General features: G+C 39.8%; 1 protein-coding gene across 1 annotated transcript in view; it reads right to left on the bottom strand.

Annotated features, from left to right (window-relative positions):
• Positions 1–22,500, bottom strand: part of kcnq1.2 (potassium voltage-gated channel, KQT-like subfamily, member 1.2) — a 203,050-nt gene that overhangs the window by 35,689 nt on the left and 144,861 nt on the right. The gene's annotated exons all lie outside the window — the stretch shown is intronic.

The following is a 22,500-nucleotide window of genomic DNA, read 5'->3' as shown; positions in this document are numbered from 1 at the left end:
CTGTTATAAACTAGCCTAGATCGCCATCTGCTGTTAAAAGCTAGCCTAGAGCGCCATCTGCTGTTAAAGACCTGCCTAGAGCAGCATCTGCTGTTAAAAACTAGCCTAGAGTGCTATCTGCTGTTAAAAACTAGCCTAGAGCAGCATCTGCTGTTAAAAACTAGCCTAGAGCAGCATCTGCTGTTAAAACTAGCCTAGAGTGCTATCTGCTGTTAAAAACTAGCCTAGAGCAGCATCTGCTGTTAAAAACTAGCCTAGAGCACCATCTGCTGTTAAAAACTAGCCTAGAGCGCCATCTGTTGTTATAAACTAGCCTAGAGCAGCATCTGCTGTTAAAAACTAGCCTAGAGCGCCATCTGCTGTTAAAAACTAGCCTAGAGCACCATCTGTTGTTATAAACTAGCCTAGAGCAGCATCTGCTGTTAAAAACTAGCCTAGAGCACCATCTGCGGTTAAAAACTAGCCTAGAGCGCCATCTGCTGTTAAAAACTAGCCTAGAGTGCCGTCTGCTGTTAAAAACCTGCCCAGAGCAGCATCTGCTGTTAAAAACTAGCCTAGAGCGCCATCTGCTGTTAAAGGCTAGCCTAGAGCAGCATCTGCTGTTAAAAACTAGCCTAGAGTGCCATCTGCTGTTAAAAGCCTGCCTAGAGCAGCATCTGCTGTTAAAAACTAGCCTAGAGCAGCATTTGCTGTTAAAAACTAGCCTAGAGCACCGTCTGCTATTAGAAACTAGCCTAGAGCAATGTCTGCTGTTAAAAACTAGCCTAGAGCACCGTTTGCTGTTAAAAACTAGCCTAGAGCACTGTCTGCTGTTAAAAACTAGCCTAGAGATCTGTCTGCTGTTACAAACTAGCCTAGAGCCCCGCCTGCTATTAAAAACTAGCCTAGAGTGCAGTCTCCTGTTAGAAACTCGCCTAGAGCACCGTCTGCAGTTAAAAACTAGCCTTGAACAGCGTCTGCTGTTAAAAACTAGTCTAGAGCACTGTCTGACTAGCCTAGAGCACTGTCTGACTAGCCTAGAGCACTGTCCGCTGTTAAAAACTAGCCTAGAGCTCTGTCTGCTGTTAAAAACTAGCCTAGAGTGCTGTCTGCTGTTAGAAACTAGCCTAGAGCACAGTCTACTGTTAAAAACTAGCCTAGAGCACCGTCTGCTGTTAAAAACTAGCCTTGAACAGCGTCTGCTGTTAAAAACTAGCCTAGAGCGCCATCTGCTGTTAGAAACTAGCCTAGAGCGCCCTCTGCTGTAAAAACTAGCCTAGAGCGCCATCAGCTGTTAGAAACTAGCCTAGAGCGCCCTCTGCTGTTAAAAACTAGCCTAGAGCGTCGACTGCTGTTAAACATTATCCTAGAGCAGTGGTTCCCAAACTGGGGGTCGCGACCCCTGCGGGGGTCGCAGAATAATTTCAAGGGGTCGCGAGAGTTATTTAAAAATTGTGTAATTTTCATTGATTATAATAAATATTTTTCAGTATTACAAGTGAAAGCTAATATTTTCAGATTTTTAAAAAGATATTACTGATTCATAAAGTATTTAGGACACATTCGGGCAGAATGCATCTTTGCACTTAAAACGCAGCGCTCAGGAACAGTTTAAAACTGTTGTCATGTCAACTTGCCGCAGTAAACAAAGCCTTCAACGCTTGCCCCGCCTTCGCGCTCTTCTTATTGGCCCACTGCTCTAAGAACTGAACACGAATGATTGGTTAAAATCAGCTGTCAATCACTCAGTCAACGCCTCCTGTCTTCAGATGACAGGAGCTACAACCGCGAAAATGTAAAGCGCTGAAGACGAGAGAATGAAAACAACACTGACAGATTTTGTCTTAGAAACACCTAAAGCTACAAATATTGGCACATCTGATTACTGATCATGTGCTGAATGTTAATCCACCAGCTATACTTATTGAAGAGTGGATAAAAGACTTCCACTGGCTTCAAGTCTGCTATGAAAATAACTAGCATTCACTGTAAAGTCTGTGGGATATCTTTTGGGATATCCGTCCGTGTATCTTTTGGTCACTCAATCATGTTATAAAAATGTCTTTTCTTGTGATAACGGGATTTCATTGAGACATATTTTCCTCACGCATGCATATTTATTTTTTTGCTTGTTAGTTTTGATTAGTGTTGATTTTCAAATGCAATAAATCTGTTTATAAAACTTGTAGTAACAGTGCGATAATTGGTGGGAGCCACTAAATTTTGGCTGGTGCGCCTACATTTTTAAAGTTAGAAGCACCAGTGTTACCAAGCAAAAATGTTAATTTCAAACCCTGTAATCTATAGTAAATATAGTTAAAATATTGTGAACAGCTTAAAAAAGCTATTTTTATTGTTTGTATATGCTTTGGTAGTGGGGGGTCGCGAGTTCTTGACGATCTTACAATGGGGGTCGCTGGTTTAAAAGTTTGAGAACCACTGTCCTAGAGCACCGTCTACTGTTAAAAACTAGCCTAGAGCACTGTCTGCTGTTAAAAACTAGCCTTGAACAGCGTCTGCTGTTAAAAACTAGCCTAGAGCGCCATCTGCTGTTAGAAACTAGCATATAGCGCCCTCTGCTGTTAAAAACTAGCCTAGAGCGCCATCAGCTGTTAGAAACTAGCCTAGAGCGCCCTCTGCTGTTAAAAACTAGCCTAGAGCGCCGTTTGCTGTTAAAAACTAGCCTAGAGCGTCGACTGCTGTTAAACATTATCCTAGAGCACCGTCTGCTGTTAAAAACTAGCCTTGAACAGCGTCTGCTGTTAAAAACTAGCCTAGAGCGCCATCTGCTGTTAGAAACTAGCCTAGAGCGCCCTCTGCTGTTAAAAACTAGCCTAGAGCGCCATCAGCTGTTAGAAACTAGCCTAGAGCGCCCTCTGCTGTTAAAAACTAGCGTAGAGCTCCGTCTGCTGTTAAGCACCAGCCTAGAACGCCATCTGCTGTAAAAAAAAAACTATCCTAGAGCGCCGTCTGCTATAGGCAAATGTATGTTTTAAATAACAAATAAAAGCTCAAGCACATCATTATGCTAATGTTTAGCCATTCAGCGATAGATCCCCCCAAAATGAAAATTCCTTTACCTGCATTAAAACTTTCTGATCTTCTTTCTCCCGTTGGACACTAAAGAAGATATTTTGAAGAATGTTGTAAACCTGTAACCCCTGACCTCCATAGTGTTTGTTTCCAAACAGTCAATTGTTACAGGTTTTCATCTTTCTTTAAATTAGCAAGAAAATGATAAATGTCTGGAACCACTTGAGGGTGAGCAAATAGTGAGTAAATATACATTTTTGGGTGAACTACCCCTTTAAACAGAGCCTTTAGGTTCATGCAAATTCTTCACTAACATCAGTCCTGGTTGAATGAACCTAAAGCAACTTCCTCTCGCATATACAACAAAACAGCCCAACAAACAAGTCCCTCTCAGTTCAGCGTCTAAATCTCAGATCTAAATCTAAGTAGATCTGGTGTGTAAATCATCAGGTGTGTTGCTGGAGCGTGGACTGCAGGAGAAACAGCCATTAGCCCATTATCTTCTACAATTACCCAGTATAAGTGTGCCGTTTATGGGCTGCATTAGTGCTTCAGTAATGCGCTGTTCTGCTGAGACACTAAAACAAACCCAGCTATTGTGTGGAGGCTTATGAGATTTAATACTGTATGTTGCTGCTGGATGCTTGATTGGCTGATGAACATTTTAAGGTGTGCCGTTGTTTATTTTCAGATAAACGCACAGCTAAAGTAGTTCCGGCAGGTTTTGAGCACAATACATTGTAAAAACGCACTGCATTAAATTGCTTAATTAAACCAAATGAAATTTTCTAGTCATCATCTCAACTTACTGACTAGAAATATTAAGTTTAACCTCATATAATAATGAAAAAAGAATAATTGAAACCTGATTAACTTATTAAAATAAGTTAAAGTAACAATAAAGTGTTTGCTGTCATGATCTTATTGTCATATCATTAATTTAGTGTATCACTACGCTGGATAATTCACTCTCATCTCATCCGACAATAATGCACACATAAACTCAACCCACTTTGGGTGTTTGATTTTTTTTCATAATTCAGCGTCCTATAGTAAATTATTAATAGCATAATATAATGTAAACTAATATAGCATAATAAAATAGCAACATACAGTATATTTAGCAAGGAATGATGCTATATTTTATACTACAGCTCTAATGAATGCTTGATTCTGATTGGCTGATGAACATTTTAAGGTGTGCCGTTGTTTATTTTCAGATAAATGCACAGCTGAAGTAGTTCTGGCAGGTTTTGAGAACATTAAAGCTCCATATCCCTACGCTAAAAACAAATCATTATGTCTTTATAATTCAACGGCCTGTAGTCAATTATTCTTTACATAATATAATATAAAATGGAATAAAAATGATATGATATATGATATTTTATACTACAGGTTTGCAGAATGCTTGATTCTGATGAACATTTTAAGGTGTACGGTGATTTATTTTCAGATAAACACACAGCTAAAGTAGTTCCGGCAGATTTTGAGTGCATCACAGCATCACTACACTGAAAAAGACATTATATTTTTATAAATCAATGGCATGTAGTCAGTTATTCTTTACATAATATAAAATAATATAATATAATAGCAGCAACATACATTCGGCAAAGAATGATATGACATGATATTTCACCACAGGTGTGTTGGATGCTTGATTCTAATTGGCTGATGAGCATTCTATGGTGTGTTGTTATTGACAGAAAGTAGTTCCGGCAGGTTGAGCGCATTACAGCTCCATATCACTACATTGAAAAAAATAACGCTTAAAATTTACTTTAAAAAAATCCTCGTAACAATTAGCACAAACACATTTCAAGTACATTTTACTATCTTATATCAGGTACAATTAACTTGTCAATATGATGTAAAATGTACTTAATGTTTAACATAACACTCCTAAATTAGTAATTAAAAGTTAATTGATTATCTTTATTTTTGAGTTTATATTTATTTAAATGAACCAAGTAATGTCAAGTTCTTGTTTTAGCAGAAGGAACATTGCTTTTATCAATATAAATAAATCTTATTAGTTTCAATTTTCTACATATGGTGTAAGTTGGTTTAATTAAGACACGCATTTGCACTTGAATTATTTATTGAATTATAATTTTTTTCATTCATTCATTTTCTTTTTGGCTTAGTCCCTTTATTAATCCAGGGTCGCCACAGCAGAATGAACCACCAACTTATCCACCACCTTTTTTACGAGGCGGATGCCCTTCCAGCCGCAACCCATCTCTGGGAAACATCCACACACACTCATTCACACATACACTCATACACTGCGGACAATTTAGCCTACCCAATTCAGCTGTACCGCATGTCTTTGGACTGTGGGGGAAACCGGAGCACCCGAAAGGAAACCCACGCGAACACAGGGAGAACATGCAAACTCCACACAGAAATGCCAACTGAACCGAGGCTCGAATCAGCAACCTTCTTGCTGTGAGGCCACAGCACTACCTATTGCGCCACTGAGTCGCCTTTTTTATTATTTTTTTATTATTAATTTACTTTAAGCAAACTTACTTTAAATATGATCTCAGAAGTAGTATTAACATAGCTACGGCTCTCTGAGTGTAGCGTCAAACATTAAAGCTGATAATAAAAATGCCAAGACCCTAAGCATGAGCGCTCCTGCTCTGCAAGGTGATAACATTAAAACAAAACAAAAAAATGTCTCAAAACTCTTCTTAATCTTCAAACTTTAAAATATTAATATTTAACTCTTTCCATTAATTTCATTTAATACATGAAGTAAATGTGTAAATATTACATATTTACTTAGAAAATTCCAGTTATCCTGGACACTTAATATTACAATTGGAAAATTATGAGAGTAAATTTCTTAAATTTTACTTCACCAAAAAGTCATTTCTTTCAGTGTACTATGCCGAATGATTTCAGCCATTTCACAGTCAAAAATCACATTAAAACACAACAGAAGGCTCTGGATGAGACGTGGAAGAAACTAGTGCTACACACCGGAGCAGTTTGAGGACAAAAACCTGACAAATGTCTGAAATACAATCTGTGAAATACAACATATCTGAACAGTGACCTTAGCTGTGGAAACCATAGTATAAATTAGAATAATGCACTCTCAGCCATTGAATTATTATAAAATACCACACACTTACAATCGTGTACATGTGTGTGTCATTATCCCCATCAGAAACTCGCTGACCAGGACAAGCAACAAGATTTTCAGATTCACAAGAAGCGCTTGTTTGTGAATAAATGCACTTAAGTCTGAGATTTAACCTCAATGCTGGATTTGTGCTCAGTCTGAATAATAGGACGAGCATCGAATGCGTTTCATTTCAGTGGACTCATTGAGAGAAATGACGATTCCAGTCATTCCAGATGAACCCAGATGAGGTTTCCATCCAGAAAAAAAGGCTGACGGAGGATCAGTGCATTAGGTATTTAGAGCACTATAATGACAGACTGAGGCGTTTATACAGGATGATCTAATCTGAGGGATATTTAACGCCTGGAATTGAATGATTTTATAGTTAATTTATAAATGAAGCAAATTACAGACGTATAGGCATACAGTTGAAGTCTGAATTATTAGCACCCCTGTATATTTGACTCCCCAATTTCTGTTTAACCGAGAGAGATTTTTTTGCAATACATTTCTCTACATTTCTAATCATAATAGTTTTAATAACTCATCTCTAATAACTGATTTATTTTATCTCTACCATGATGACAGTAAATAATATTAGACTAGATATTCTTCAAGACACTAGTATTCAGCTTAAAGTGACATTTAAAGGCTTAACTAGGTTAATTAGGGTAAAGTTAGGGTAATTAGACAAGTCATTGTATAACAGTGGTTTGTTCTGTAGACAATCCAAAACAAATATTGCTTAAAGGGGCTAATAATATTGACCTTAAAATGGTTTTAAAAAATAAATACTGCTTTTATTCTAGCCGAAATAAAACAAATAAGACTTTCTCCAGAAGAAAAAATATTATAGGAAATAATGACAAAAATTCCTGAATCTGTTAAACATCATTTGGAAAATATTTGAAAAAATATTCATAGGATATGAAAATATCGGATGCCCTTCCAGCTGCAACCCAGTACTGGGAAACACCCAAACACACTCATTCACTACGGTTAATTTAGTTCATAAATTCCTCTATAGCGCATGTGTTTGAACTGTGGGGGAAACCGGAGCACCAGGAGGAAACCCACACGAACACGGCGAGAACATGCAAACACAGAAATGCCAACTGACCCAGACAGGACTCGAACCAGCGACCTTCTTGCTGTGAGGTGACAGTGCTAACCACTGAGTCACTGTGCCGCCCTGAAACCTAATTAACTTATTAAAAAAAGTAAAATTAGCAACATAAAAATATTTGTTGTCTTGACTTTTTGTTTTTGTTTTTGTTTTTTTTCAGTATACCTACATGAAAATCTTTCAAATAATATTTTTTAAGAGGGCTAAAATTATTGACCTTAGCAGTTTTGGCATTTTTGAACAGAAAATTCCAATCAACCTAAAATAAATAAGACTTTCTCCTGGAGCAAAATATAAAATAATAATAAAAACCTAATTATAATATACTTCATATCTAGTCAGAATTATTAACCCATGGGAATCTTTTATTTTTTCTTCAAACATTTCTCAAATGTTGTTTAACAGATTCAGGAATCTCCTATAATATTTTTTCTTCTGGAGAAACTCTTATTTGTTTTATTTCGGCTAGAATAAAAGCAGTTTTTAAACCATTTTAAGGTCAATATTATTAGCCCCCTTAAGCAATATTTGTTTTCGATTGCCTACAGAACAAACCTGCCTAATTACCCTAACTTTAACCTAATTAACCTAGTTAAGCCTTTAAATGTCACTTTAAGCTGATTAATAGTACCTTCAAGAGTATCTAGTCAAATATTATGTGCTGTCATCATGGCAAACAGTGTTGCCAACTTAGCAACTTTGTCGCTATATTTAGCGACTTTTCAGAGCCCCCCCCACCCCCACCCCCCTATACTGTACCGCCGCTAATCTTCTCAACGTGCTGCGGGTGATGCTGCCGGCTCCTCCCCCGCCTCAGAGCACTGACAGGCGGCCCAGTTAGTCCTCGTACAGCAGCCTCTCCCACCTGCAGCCTGACAGCAGATCACCCCGCTGCATACCCACGGCAAATGACTTAGCACCGGCATAGTGAAGGTATTTCTCTTGTACAGTCAAACCGATCTGCTTCTCCTTTATTTTAACAATTTAATTTGACCCTTTATTCTTTTCTTGTTCACAACCACAGATATTTTTGTGACAATTTCAGAACTTGTCTGAGTTTATTACGTCTGAGAGATTCACTACACATCTATACTGATATACTGTATTCAAACAGCAATACATTTAGTTAAATTGACATGCTTACGTAAAGCGTAGTGCAAATATAAATACCCCTTTATTGACCACAGGCTGTTAAACAAACAGAAATGGTTGAACGTGATGACGTCAGTAATATGCAAATTAACGTATGACGTAATCTAGAGACTTTTAGCAACTTTTCAGGCAGAGCTTAGCGCCTTTTCGCTGAAAATAGTTGGCAACAGTGACGGCAAAGAGAAAAGAAATCATTATTAGAAATGAGTTATTAAAACTATTATGTTTAGAAACAAAATTTCCGTTAAACAGAAATAGGGGGAAAAATATACAGGAGGCTGAATAATTTAGACTTCAACTGCATATTAGCTCTAAACTATTTAAAACTCGCCACAATCCAAATCCTTCCTATTGCAATGCAGCAGAAAAGCAGACGTCCTCTCAGACTGACGCTCGTGCATCTACATCTGGCTTCTGTATTGATGACTAAACAGCACTTTCAGAGCTCTCGGCTTCACTTTTCATTGCGCTGAATCAGCAAACAGGAAAACTTTAGGAGGCTTTTTGAGGGCTGCTTCCCTCTCCTGCATGAAGTGTCTGTGAACTTGCTGAACTCTGGGCGTGTGCCAGATCAGCCGAATTAACAAGCGCTGCATTTACCCCTGCTGTACAATTACAGAACAAGACTGCTTTACAAGCCAACGGGCGCAAACAATGAGCGGAGCCGTGCGGCGGGCAGGAGCGTGCTGTCTGGAGCACAACTGTCTGACTCTATCATGCACAGCGACTCATGTAATACCTGCAGACAGCAGTAGTCCATTAACCTGCAGAAAACACACACACACACACACACACACACACACACACACACACACACACACACACACCTATCGACTGCAACTATCACTTCTGCAACTATCTGTCATCTATAAATACACCTAACTAACAAAATATTACCTGACCAACAATGTTAATTATGTTAACCATCATAATTAACAGTTGATTAAGTAAGGATATAGCTAACTAACTAACTAACTAACTAACTAACTAACTAACTAACTAACTAACTAACTAACTAACTAACTAACTAACTAACTAACTTACTAACTAACTAACTAACATAAATGGCTAAAACTAACAAACCATTGTTTGTATACTAACAAACCATAATTAACAATTGATTAAGGATATAGCTTACTAACTAACTAACTAACTAACTAACTAACTAACTAACTAACTAACTAACTAACTAACTAACTAACTAACTAACTAACTAACTAACTAACTAACTAACTAACATAAATGACTAAAACTAACAAACCAACTAACCAATTAACCATCTGTCTATAGCTAACAAGTACTTAAAATATCAAAGTAATAAACACAACTAGTTAACTAACTAACTAACTAACTAACTAACTAACTAACTAACTAACTAACTAACTAACTGACTGACTGACTAACTAACTAACTAACTAACTAACTAACTAACTAACTAACTAACTAACTAACTAACTAACTAACATAAATGGCTAAAAACACCAACTAACAAATTAACCATCTGTCTGTTTGGTAATGAATCTAACTAACCACTAGCTCACTAACCAGTTAACTAACTAACGAACTAACTAACTAACAATACAACTGGCAAAAAACTAACTAATTAGTAACAAGTAACTAGTTGACAAGTACTTAAAACATCGAAGTAACTACTAACCAGTTAACTAACCAGTTAACTAACTAGCTGACCAACCAACCAACTAACTAACTAACTAACTGACTGACTGACTGACTGACTGACTGACTAACTAACTAACTAACTAACTAACTAACAATAAAATTGGCAAAAAACAAACTAGTGACAAGTAGTAACAAGTAACTAGTTCACAAGTACTTAAAATATTGAAGTAACCACTAACCAGTTAACTAACTAACTAACTAACTAACTAACTAATGAACTAACTAAATACATTATAGCTATAAAAAGTAAAGATATACACAGTATATCTAACATAACACCTCTAAAATAACTCACTAATCTGCTATCAAACAAAATAACTAGCTAGCTAGTCTGTAAACCAACCAACCATCCATCTATCATAACTATATAACTAACAAAAAAATATACTAACCAGCAAGCTAACCATCCACTTAACGGACACTATCCTACCTAAAAACTAATAAAATAATATAACTAGCTAGTTAGCTAACTAATAAAGTAACAAAAATAATCAACTATCCATCCATCATTTTTCTTTTCTGTCCTTACAAAACATTTAACAAAAAGGCTAGATTGTATAATATTGGATCTTTCTGCTCTGAATGGAGCTGTTTTTGTTGCCTGTGCCTTTAATGCTCGTTCTCCCCGCTCACCGTTCCAACGTGCCTGTCAGAGTGTGCCTCAATCTCTGGCTGAGTCAGATAAACAGCACAGTGACGGACATGAAGAAAGCAGATCTCAAGTAACGTTTGTGAGAAATACTACAGTAAGAACTTTTACCCTCAAGTACTTTCTTTGAGCTTTTAATTTGTGTGTGTTGAGCATCAACTTTAGCCTCTGTCAGCTTTAATTGTGGGGAAAACAGGATAATTTGGAGCGTTTGTCAGCTAATTTCATCTTCCGGGTTTAAAATAATTTTTTGGGCGGGATCAAAATCGGTGACGTAGCACGAATCTGCTAGTGGAGTGATGACGCGTAGGTTTCTCTGTATTATTTAAAGAGTTTTCTTATCCTATGAGAAGACCCTGCTAATTAATTATTCATGACAGCATTTGAGAGCAAGGCAGACCTGCCAAGCTGAGAGACCCAATGACTGGGTGAGATCGGGTCTGCACACGGCAAGCAGTATTTAGCCGTTCATGAAGGGTCGTAACGTTGTGTTTGTTTCCATGATCCACGGGGTTTGTTACATGTTTTTCCACGCGATTCTGTCAGGGCCGATACAGCAAACCTGTTGGTTTGCAGCAAGCATTTTTTATCGAGAGAGCTGTACGAGAATTGACCCTTCGCTAAGCCACACCCAAAAACCGCCACCCACCAGTCGTGGCTTAGCAACCGTAGCTACAGGCAGGGGTTCTGTCAAGCTTTCCAGCGAGGGAAACAGGCCAACATGTTGTGCATATGGATAGTGCAAATCTGACACCCGGTATCCTAAAAGTTTGGACAGGGTGGTGGAATTTTTTTCCCTTTTCAAAACCAAAAAGCCAAGGAAAGAAATGCCAGTGTGGATCAAGCTGGGTGAGGGGCGCTTAAGTTGGTTTTGTTTTGATATTCCTGACACATTTAGTGATAGACCGACACACACCTCTTACCCTAAACAGATCTAAACTGAGTGTTCTACAAAAATACAAAGCAGGTTCTGTTTCACAGCGGTCTTTTTCTTTTTTCTTCGCTCGATATTATGAGTAATGCTCTGTTTAAGCCTTCGCCATAGTAACTTAGTCACACTAATAGCGAATAGGTCATATTAAGTTATTGATCCGGAAAATACGAATCTGCTGCTAACTTGACTGAACTGCCAACACAATCTCACGGCAATTCGTAACTTTTTGATTTAGTGGCTAATTTGTACGATCTAATTCGTACAATTTAGTACGATTTGCTCATCCCCCACTGACGGTTGGGTTTAGGGGTGGGGTTAGGTGCCACGCCTCCTTTTTAAAATCGTACAATTTCGTACGACTAAACTGACAAAATGTAAAATACTTACGTTTTCTCGTGAGATGAGGCTGGAGATCAGGCTGGAACTTCATATTTCCATCTATTTCAAGCTACGAATATTAGAAATTACAAATCAACAGAACAAAACAGAGATCTGATCACTAATTAAGCACTTGCGATCAATATACTTTACCAGCAGCTGTTTTTCATTCATTTATTAAGAGCACACAAACATACTGACAGTTATAGGTAACTTACTGTACATTGTTATGGGTCAATGATGCTAATATTCGGCACAAATCCATCAATTTCCCCTTTCTGGCTGCTCTTATTATGAATGAACTATGTAGAAGCACTGTCCATGCGTGTTTCCTCGTCGGTTAGTAAAGCTATATTTCATTGCACAACATTAGTCTATCAGGCTTTTTGGCTAAAAATGGAGAAATCACGGTTTAATTTGTTATTATTAGGTTATTTTTAAACTTCACCTCTCCTGATGTGCATGAACTAAGCTGTTGAATGGTCAGCGTATGAGGTGGCTAGGCTAAGCTAGCTTCAATTTTGATTGAATTATTCTCTAATCGGTTAAATATTATGTCGTAAATATACTCCTGCAATGTATACTGCAGTCCTTTTTTGGCGTTCTCAGATACCTGTTCGCCAAAAATGACATTTATCCCTGGCTTTTTTTGACTCCGTCGCATACGCATTGTGAAAGCTGTGCCAGGCACGAAAGCTTGACAGGCGTAGCAACAGTAACTAAGGAGGGCGGGGCTTAGCGAAGGGTCAATTGGAGAATGGCGGACTTTGTCTTTTATCAGTTGAATTTGTTACCATTCAGACACATCACTTATACCCGTACTGCTCTGTTCGCCTATTTTTAAAATCCTCCAGATTACCGGCAGCACTAATGGTTGGAATAGATAAAGAAAGAGACCTGCTGCACTGCTATCATCTTCAGCTTAACCTCGCCAAAATGGAAATGCTTGAAGTTTCTGCCAACCCGACTCTACACCATAACTTTTAAATCCAGATGGATGGGGCAACCAAAATGGTAAAAAGCCTTGGAGTAACGATTGATGACCAACTAAACTTCTCTGACCACATTTCTAGAACTGCTCGATCTTGCAGATTCGCACTCTATAACATCAGAAAGGTCCGACCCTTCCTATCTGAACATGCAGCTCAACTCATTGTTCAAGCTCTTGTTCTCTCCAAACTGGATTATTGCAACTCTCTGCTAGCCGGGCTTCCAGCTAACTCTATCAAACCTCTTCAGCTGCTTCAGAACGCAGCAGCACGAGTGGTCTTTGATGAACCCAAAGAGCACATGTCACTCCGCTACTCACCCGTTTGCACTGGCTGCCAGTTGCTGCTCGCATCAAATTCAAAGCTCTGATGTTTGCTTATGAAGCGACCTCTGGCTTTGCTGCTCCTTATCTGCTCTCACTTCTGCAGATTTATGTGCCCTCCAGAAACTTGCGTTCTGTGAGTGAATGAACGTCGCCTCGTGGTTCCGTCCCTAAGAGGGAAGAAATCACTTTCCCGAACTCTCGCATTCAATCTGCCCAGTTGGTGGAATGAACTCCCTAACTACATCAGAACAGCAGAGTCACTTGCTGTCTTCAAGAAACGACTAAAAACACAACTATTTAGTCTCCACTTATAAGCTTGTTTGGCATGCTGTTCCCGGGAGAGAGCACTGAGCTCATAAGATCCTCGAGCCCGGGGCTCCCTCCCGTTGCAAGGCGAGAGGGGAGTTTGAGCTCAGGTAGATCTCGAGAACTCCCCCGCTGTAATAACCAATGAACAGCCAGTGATTGCTCTTGAGAGATAACCATTTACTATGCATGTCTATAGTTGCCGGTTTGGATTAGTCAATTAACTTCTGTTGCATGTTTTTTGGAAGGTGGGAGGAAACCGGGAAACCCAGGGGAAACCCACGTGAGCATGGGGAGAAAATGCAAACTCCGCACAGAAATGTATGCTGGTTTGGTAAAGCCTAGAACCAGAGACATTCTTGCTGTGAGGCAACAGTGCTAAGCACTGGGCCACCGTGTCACCCATCTAGGAAGAAGGAGGAGTAGGGGTGGATGGGGGATTCTTCAAAACGAAGATAGCGGTGGTACGTAACCCAGGGTATTTGTAGTAGCTTAGGAGTCGTCTTCCTAGACTTGAACCGAAAGAGGTCCACAACCGGGATTGAAGCATCTCCTTTTATAATTGTACACTATGCGGCTGTGAGGATAACTCACTCTTGATCATATTTGATGATCACAGAGAGCTGAACAGATCTTTTAATCTCAGTTGCTTTGCGCACGTCTTGTTTTGTTGATATGATTATACACGTTACTATGGAGACATGTTAATACGTGTCTGTCAATCAATTTGGTGGGCGGGGAAACTGCACTCCTACATCACGTTGCGGTCGGCCTCAAAATGGGAGGGATTTGGATCCTATTTTAACGTCAGGAAATGTAAAAAAAGAGACTTGTTGTGTTTCTATCACTCCAATATGACTGTGGACACACTATACTACACACAGTTCTGTCCAAACAGCCTACTAAAGATGATTTTCATCATAGGAGCCCTTTAAAGTGGACATTTTATATAGTTGCAGTGTTCAAATATTATATAGTTAATATTTTATTCGTGCTAATGCAGATATTTCAACATGAAGGAAAACTCAAGCTGACGAACTCAGAAAACACCCACAAATATGAGTCAGAAGCAGAATTAAACAGCAGAGGGCAAAGATCTCGCCTCATCTCAGTGTGTGTGTGTGTGTGTGTGTGAGGCTTGTGCCAAACCACAACCCTCTCATTATAGTGATTTCACTTCTGCAGAGTGGCTCCACTGTGGCTCATCAACACACACACACACACACACACACACACACACGCGCACACACACACACACACACACACACACACACGCACGCACGCACGCACGCACACACACGCACGCACACACACGCACACACACACACACACATGCACACTGACACATACACAAACTCACATGCACGCACACACACTCCATCATATTACACACAAACTCATATATACATACTTGCACTCACACACATACATACATGTACACATACTCACACACTCTCACAAACGCACACACACATAAACACACACACAAGCACACACTCTCTGCCACACAAAGACTTACACACACACACACACACACACACACGCACACACACACACACACGCATGCACACACACGTTCTTTCACATAAACATGCATGCACGCGTACACACACACACGCTCTCTCCTATAAACACACACACATACACCGCAGCTCCTGCTCTGCCATTACTCTGTAAACCGGCCGGGTCATACAGTCTAAAGTTTCACCACATCATCACATTCCCTCCTCCAGCAGCCCTGATTGCGCATCATCAGCCCTCCTGTGCTCTGATTGGCTGACAGGAGCATCCTGAGGTCAGATTGGCTGACCTAATTTACAACTTAATGACATGCAGGGAAATGTAAAGAAAGAATAACTGAAAGAAATTTACCAGAGGTCACGCATTTGAAGAAAAATCTATCTATCTATCTATCTATCTATCTATCTATCTATCTATCTATCTATCTATCTATCTATCTATCTATCTATCTATCTATCTATCTATCTATCTATCTATCTATCTATCTATCTATCTATCTATCTATCTATCTATCTATCTATCTATCTATCTATCTATCTATCTATCTATCTATCTAACTGTCTGTCTGTCTGTCTGTCTGTCTGTCTATTCATTCATCCATCCATCTATCTATATATCTGTCTGTTAGTCTGTCTGTCTGTCTATATGTCTATATACAGTGCATCTGGAAAGTATTCACAGTGCTACACACAATCTACACACAATTGTTGCAAATTTATTAAATATAAAAAATCTGAGTGTTTGTCTGAGCCTCAAGTGTTTTTGAATATGATGCAACAAGCTTGGCGCACCTGTCTTTGGGAATTTTCGCCCATTCCTCTTTGCAGTACCTCTCAAGCTCTATCAGGTTGGATGGGAAGCGATGGTGTACAGCCATTTTCAGATCTCTCCAGAGATGTTCAATAGGATTTAGGTCTGGGCTTTGACTGGGCCACTTAAGGACATTCACCGAGTTGTTGTGAAGCCACTCCATTGATATTTTGGTGGTGTGCTTTGGGTCATTGTCCTGCTGGAAGAGGTCTTCCCAGTCTGAGGTCAAGAGCACTCTGAAGCAGGTTTTGATTCAGGATGTCTCTGTACATTGCTGCATTCATCTTTCCCTCTATCCTGACTAGTCTTCCAGTTCCTGCTGCTGAAAAACATCCCCACAGCATGATGCTGCCACCACCATGCTTCACTGTAGGGATGGTATTAGCCTGGTGATGAGCGGTGCCTGGTTTCCTCCAAACGTAACGCCTGGCGTTCACTCCAAAGAGTTCAATTTGAGTCTCATCAGACCAGAGAGTTTAGTTTCTGATGGTCTGAGAGTCCTTCAGATGCCTTTTGGTAAATTCCAGGCGGGGAGTGGCTCCCGTCTGGCCACTCTACCATACAGGCCTGATTGGTGGATTGCTGCACAGATGGCTGTCCTTCTGTAAGGTTCTCCTCTCTCCACAGAAGAACGCTGGAGCTCAGACAGAGTGACCATCGGGTTATTGATCACCTCTCTGACTGAGGCCCTTCTCCCCCGATCACTCAGCTTAGATGGCCGGTCAGCTCTAGGAAGAGTCCTGGTGGTTCCAAACATCTTCCACTTATGGATGAGGGAGGCCACTGTGCTCATTGGAACTTTCAGAGCAGCAGAAATGTTTCTGTAACTTTCCCCAGCCTAGTGCCTAGACACAATCCTGTGTCGGAGGGCTACAGACAATTCCTTTGACTTCATGCTTGGTTTGCGCTTTGACATGCACTATCAACCCTGGGACCTTTTGACCTTATGAGACAGGTGTATGCCTTTTCAAATCATATCTAATCAACTGAATTTACTAGAGGTGTGAACCTATACTGGTCTCACGGTTCGGTTACGATTATCATGCCATCAATTCGGTTCAATTCGATATCTCGGTGCATTGACGATGCTTTCCATACACAGTGTTGCATTTTGGGGATGGCTATAAAAAGCTCTCTGTTTAAACACACGTATAAGCACCACACTGTCTCTCATTCACACACATACACAAACATTGACAGCACCTAACAAACACACACGTTCGCACACACACGCGCACTCACACGCCATGTGCGCTTGCTTGCTCGCTCGCTCGGGAGCGATATTGTGAGACCGCCCACTCCTGTTAAAATTACACCAGAGTTACTGACCGCTCCCACGCTTTATTCGGAAATTTATTCCCACGCCGCATGAAATCTGGTCAGGTCCCGCGACACAATGCACAGGTACAGCCGCTGGAATGCATACAGCCGAGAGGAAAAGAGAGGGGAGGAAAAGTCACGCCAGCAGCCGAGAGGAAGAGAAAAGTCACGCCAGCAGGTGAAATGGGCCACAGTGAGAGAAATTGAGTACTTTCATCCCCTCAATCGCAGAGAAATAGGGGCTTCTGCTGTAAGTGCCAGTGAAAGACTTTCCAGAAAAAAAGTTGGCGCCTGTAGTGTTGTAAATACCCACGCTCGCCTCCCTCGCGACAGAGCGCATATAAGAAAAACAACGTCAGTACATAATAACCGTTTGATTATTACTGAACTGATACCAAATTGTCAGCGTCTACATCGCGGTGCACCGAAGAAACAATTAATTTAGACACCTCAAGAATCTCAAGAATGATCAGTGGAAACAGAATGGACCTGAGCTCAATTTAGAGCTTCACGGCAAAGGCTGTGAATACTGATGTACATCTGATCTTTCAGCATTTTTATTTTTGATAAATTTGCAACAATTTCCAAAATTCTTTTTTCACATTGTCATTATGGGGGATTGTGTGTAGAAATTTGAGGAAATCAATTAATTTAATCCACTTTGGAATAAGGCTGTAACATAAAAAATGTGGAAAAAGTGAAGAGCTAATACTTTCCGGATGCACGCACGCTCTCACGCACGCTGGCTGGCTGGCTGGCTGGCTGGCTGGCTGGCTGGCTGGCTGGCTGGCTGGCTATCTATCTATCTATCTATCTGTTAAACTTTGTTGTCTGTGATAGACATCAGGTAATCACTGCAGTCATGTGACACAAACACACAAAAACAAAGCAGTGTTCGTGCTGGTATGTGGTGGCTGCAGGTCTGTTGAACACACACACACACACACACACACTGGTTGTTATTGTTGTGGTGGCTGTGAGTGTATAATTTGGAGGGTGGAGTCGAGATCGGGTTTCACAGCGACTCCTCCAGTGTTTTGTGATGGTTTTAAAGAGAGAAGAGAAGAACGGCCTTGAACACACTGATGAACTGAAGTAATGCAGTGTAACACAACCAGCGCTACACCACACACATACACCGTACACACACACAGACAAATTAAACAAACACACACATACTGATTCAAACACATACACACACATTCAACACACGTACACATCAAACAAACACATACTGATTCAAATACACACACACTGATTCAAACACGCTCAAACTCAAATTAAACAAAGACACGCATACCCTCATACTGATTTAAACACACACTCTCACACACACACAGTGGCTGTGTTCAACACAATGTGGGGAAGTGTTAATAAAGCGGGTTCAGACTGATGTGTGTGTGTCTGCTCTTGGCTTGGTGTGTGTTCGGTGCTGATTTATGTGTTGGTCTGCAGATTTGCTCTCCGACTGGACAAAGAAAGAAAACCCGTCTGACAGCAGCCGATCTGCTGCAGCCCATTCTGAATGAATGACTGCCTGAGCGACTCTTTAAAGGCATTCAGGGATTATCAGCAGATTCCAGCACGACACACACGTCACAATACACAAGTTCATCCCGACGCTCGACTCATTTATTCACTCCAGTGCTTTTAAATCTCTGATAACACACATCTTCATTCTGGCAGCTTCCAGAGGTGAGCTAAATCGAAACAATCTCAGCTTCCATTAGATTTTTCTATTTCTTTGTCTTGATAGTTTATTAATTATCAGCTTTCACTGCTATGCAGATGATACTCAGTTATATATTTCAACTAAACCTGACGAGACGTCTAATCTGTCCAAGCTAACTGAGTGTATTAAAGATGTTAAAGACTGGATGACCAACAATTATCTTCTCTTAAACTCAGACAAAACAGAATTATTATTTATTGGGCCTAAATCCTGTACACAGCAGATCTCACAACTCGACCTGCAATTAGAGGGATACAAAGTTAGCGTTAGCTCTACTATAAAAGATCTGGGTGTCATATTAGACAGCAATTTAACTTTTAAACATCATATATCCCATGTCACAAAAACTGCTTTCTTTCATCTGAGAAATATCGCTAAGTTACGAAGTATGCTATCCATCTCAGATGCAGAAAAGCTAGTCCATGCTTTTATGACTTCTAGGCTGGACTACTGTAATGCACTGTTTGCTGGCTGCCCAGCATCCTCTATTAACAAACTTCAATTAGTACAAAATGCAGCTGCCAGAGTTCTCACCAGGTCTAGAAAATTTGATCACATCACCCCAATGTTATCCTCCTTACACTGGCTGCCTGTTAAGTTTCGTGTTGAATTTAAAATATTGCTTCTTACATATAAAGCTTTAAATAATCTAGCTCCTGCTTATCTAACCAATCTTCTGTCTCGCTACAATCCAACTCGCTCTTTAAGATCTCAAAACTTCTGGTAGTACCTGGTAGTACTTCTACTATGAGTACACCCCTCACAAATCGATCTTTTAAATTCATCATTTTAATAGGAAGCTATACAATATTATATTTGTGGATATACATTAGGGGCCCTATCATATACCCGGCGCAATTAGGTGACAGACGTGTTTCCACGGCGTGTTGCTATTTTCAGACCAACGCAACCCTAATTTTCCCGATTTCTGCCACGTTGTTTAAATAGCAAATACACTGGACTCATGTGGTGTTTCGGTCTAGAAAAGAGGTGTGTAAAGGTGTATTGTTGGCGCATTGCTATTTTAAGGAACTAAAATAGACAGTGCAGTAGACCAGCTGAAAGCAGGTCTAAAGTCCAGAGCAGAGCGCGTTAGTTGTGCGCCTATTGCTTAAAACACACAGGATGTACACTGAAAAAAGTGTTGCATGCAAAACTGTTGCAAACAATTTATTTGTGTTGAATTTAAACAAACAAATTAAATTTAATAATGTTCAACTTAATTTGTTTGTTTAAATTCAGCCCAAATAAATTGTTTACAACCACTTAACGTAAAAAAATTGAGTAAATCCAAGGGATCATCTTTGAATAATTTTTTTCAGTGTACAGAAATACACAAATATCTTTACAAATGAAGGATTAAAATATTACAAAAATTATGACTTTCTACATGAATATAAATGATTATCTCAAGTCTCATGACTCATGCCTTCATCTCGGGGGGCTTTTTTTTAGTTTATTCATGACAATTTGGTATAATGGTACACTGAAAAAAAATATTCAAAGATGATTCCTTGGATTTACTCAATTTTTTTTTACGTTAAGTGGTTTTAAACAATTTATTTGGGCTGAATTTAAATAAATATATTAAGTTGAACATTATTACATTTAACTTGTTTGTTTAAATTAAACACAAATAAATTGTTTGCAACAGTTTTGAGCGCAACACTTTTTTCAGTGTATTATTATTAGTAGTATTATTTATTATCTGCATATTTATATTTGATTTATTAAAAATTAAAAACAAGCTTAGATTTGTCCACCTGTCAGGTTTTGGACCATATGGAGCATGGCATGTGTGTTTGGATATAACCCAGTTTTTTGACCACACTTCATTATTATTGTTCATTTATTCCTTTGGTGGAAGTTAGAACTGAATTTAGAAATAGTTTTGAAACAAATCTTTGCGCTTAACTAACGAAGATAATTATGTAGGCCCATCAATGTCTGTGCTAAGCCTACAACACTGTTTCCTTATGCACGAAAGAGAGAAAGTGAGAGTAAAGGCAGATTGGAGGAGGCTCATTCTTTATCTTCGCGCTGCAGATGCACTGTTTAACTGTTTTCTCTCTAGTGAAGCATTCAGTTTTTATAACTACAAAGTCTACAAAGTCCGCCATGTAAATAGCAAATGCGCCATGGTGTGACGCAACTGACTCTTAAAGGGAATGGGAGATGAGACTCTGATTGGTTTATTCTCAAATCACACCCAGAACTCATTAAGAGAATAAGCTCAACCCTGTTAGACCATGCGCACCGTCCGCAGAGCGTATTTTTCCATCCTTAAAATAGCAAAAGTGGATTCAGATATGCCCTTAATGCTTTTGCACTTTAAACTTTGCGCCTAGATTGTTAAAATAGAGCCCTAGATGTGTTTGGACTGTGGGGGAAACCGGAGCACCCGGAGGAAACCCACGCCAACACTGGGAGAACATGCAAACTCCACACAGGAATGACAACTGACCCAGCTGGGACTTGAACCAGCGACCTTCTTGCTGTGAGGTGACAGTGCTAACCACTGCGCCACCGAGCTGCCCACACTCAAAAATCCCCCGAATATTTTACGTGTTTAATCTACTTAATTAAAATGAGCTGAAACAACACAATTCTTGACATTTCAATGGGACAACTTATTTTTTTTTGTTCAATCTACAAAAATTTGTTAAAAGGGTTACGTTAACTTAATCGAATTGTGTTGGGACAACATGAATGAATCGTGTGGAACCCTGCATTTTTTACAGCGCATCTAGCAGTGTGTTTGTGTATTTGTGAATGTGTGTAAGTATCAGTGTGTGTTTGTGTGGGTCAGTAGGTTCACACACCTGTTGGCCTGAGGTATAAATGCAGTGAATGAAAGCGTGTTGTAACTCGTTGTTCTCTTCACTCACTTCCTCTATAGTCAAAACACGACAGCGGCGGCGGCGGCGCTCAGACCGACACACACACACACACACACACACACACACACACACACACACACACACGCGCACACACACACACACACACACACACACACACACACACACACACACACACACACACACATAACAGGTCAACATCACTCATCCAAAACATCCTTATCATCTAAAACTCCTCACAGCTCCAGAAGACACTAAAGCAGATCACACACACACACACAGAGACACTGAACACACCCTTTAAACACTCTTCACTGAAAGGCTGCTGTCGCTTTAAGATGGAGATGTTCTTCACAGCAGCTCTAATAAACAGACACACCTAGAAACGCCACCATGATTCAGGGTAAATACACACACACGCGCGCGTATGCGAACACACACACATGCTGTCTGTATACATGCTATCACTGGAAAACACTTCATTTAGTGCCTTTCTGTGCTTATGATACTAAATAGAACAACACACACACACACACACACACACACACACACACACACACACACA

Source organism: Danio aesculapii, chromosome 25 (genome assembly GCF_903798145.1).
Source record: "Danio aesculapii chromosome 25, fDanAes4.1, whole genome shotgun sequence".
Taxonomy (NCBI): domain Eukaryota; kingdom Metazoa; phylum Chordata; class Actinopteri; order Cypriniformes; family Danionidae; genus Danio; species Danio aesculapii.
The sequence above is the reverse complement of the archived record's forward strand: the minus strand, read 5'-3'. Positions and strand labels throughout refer to the sequence as shown.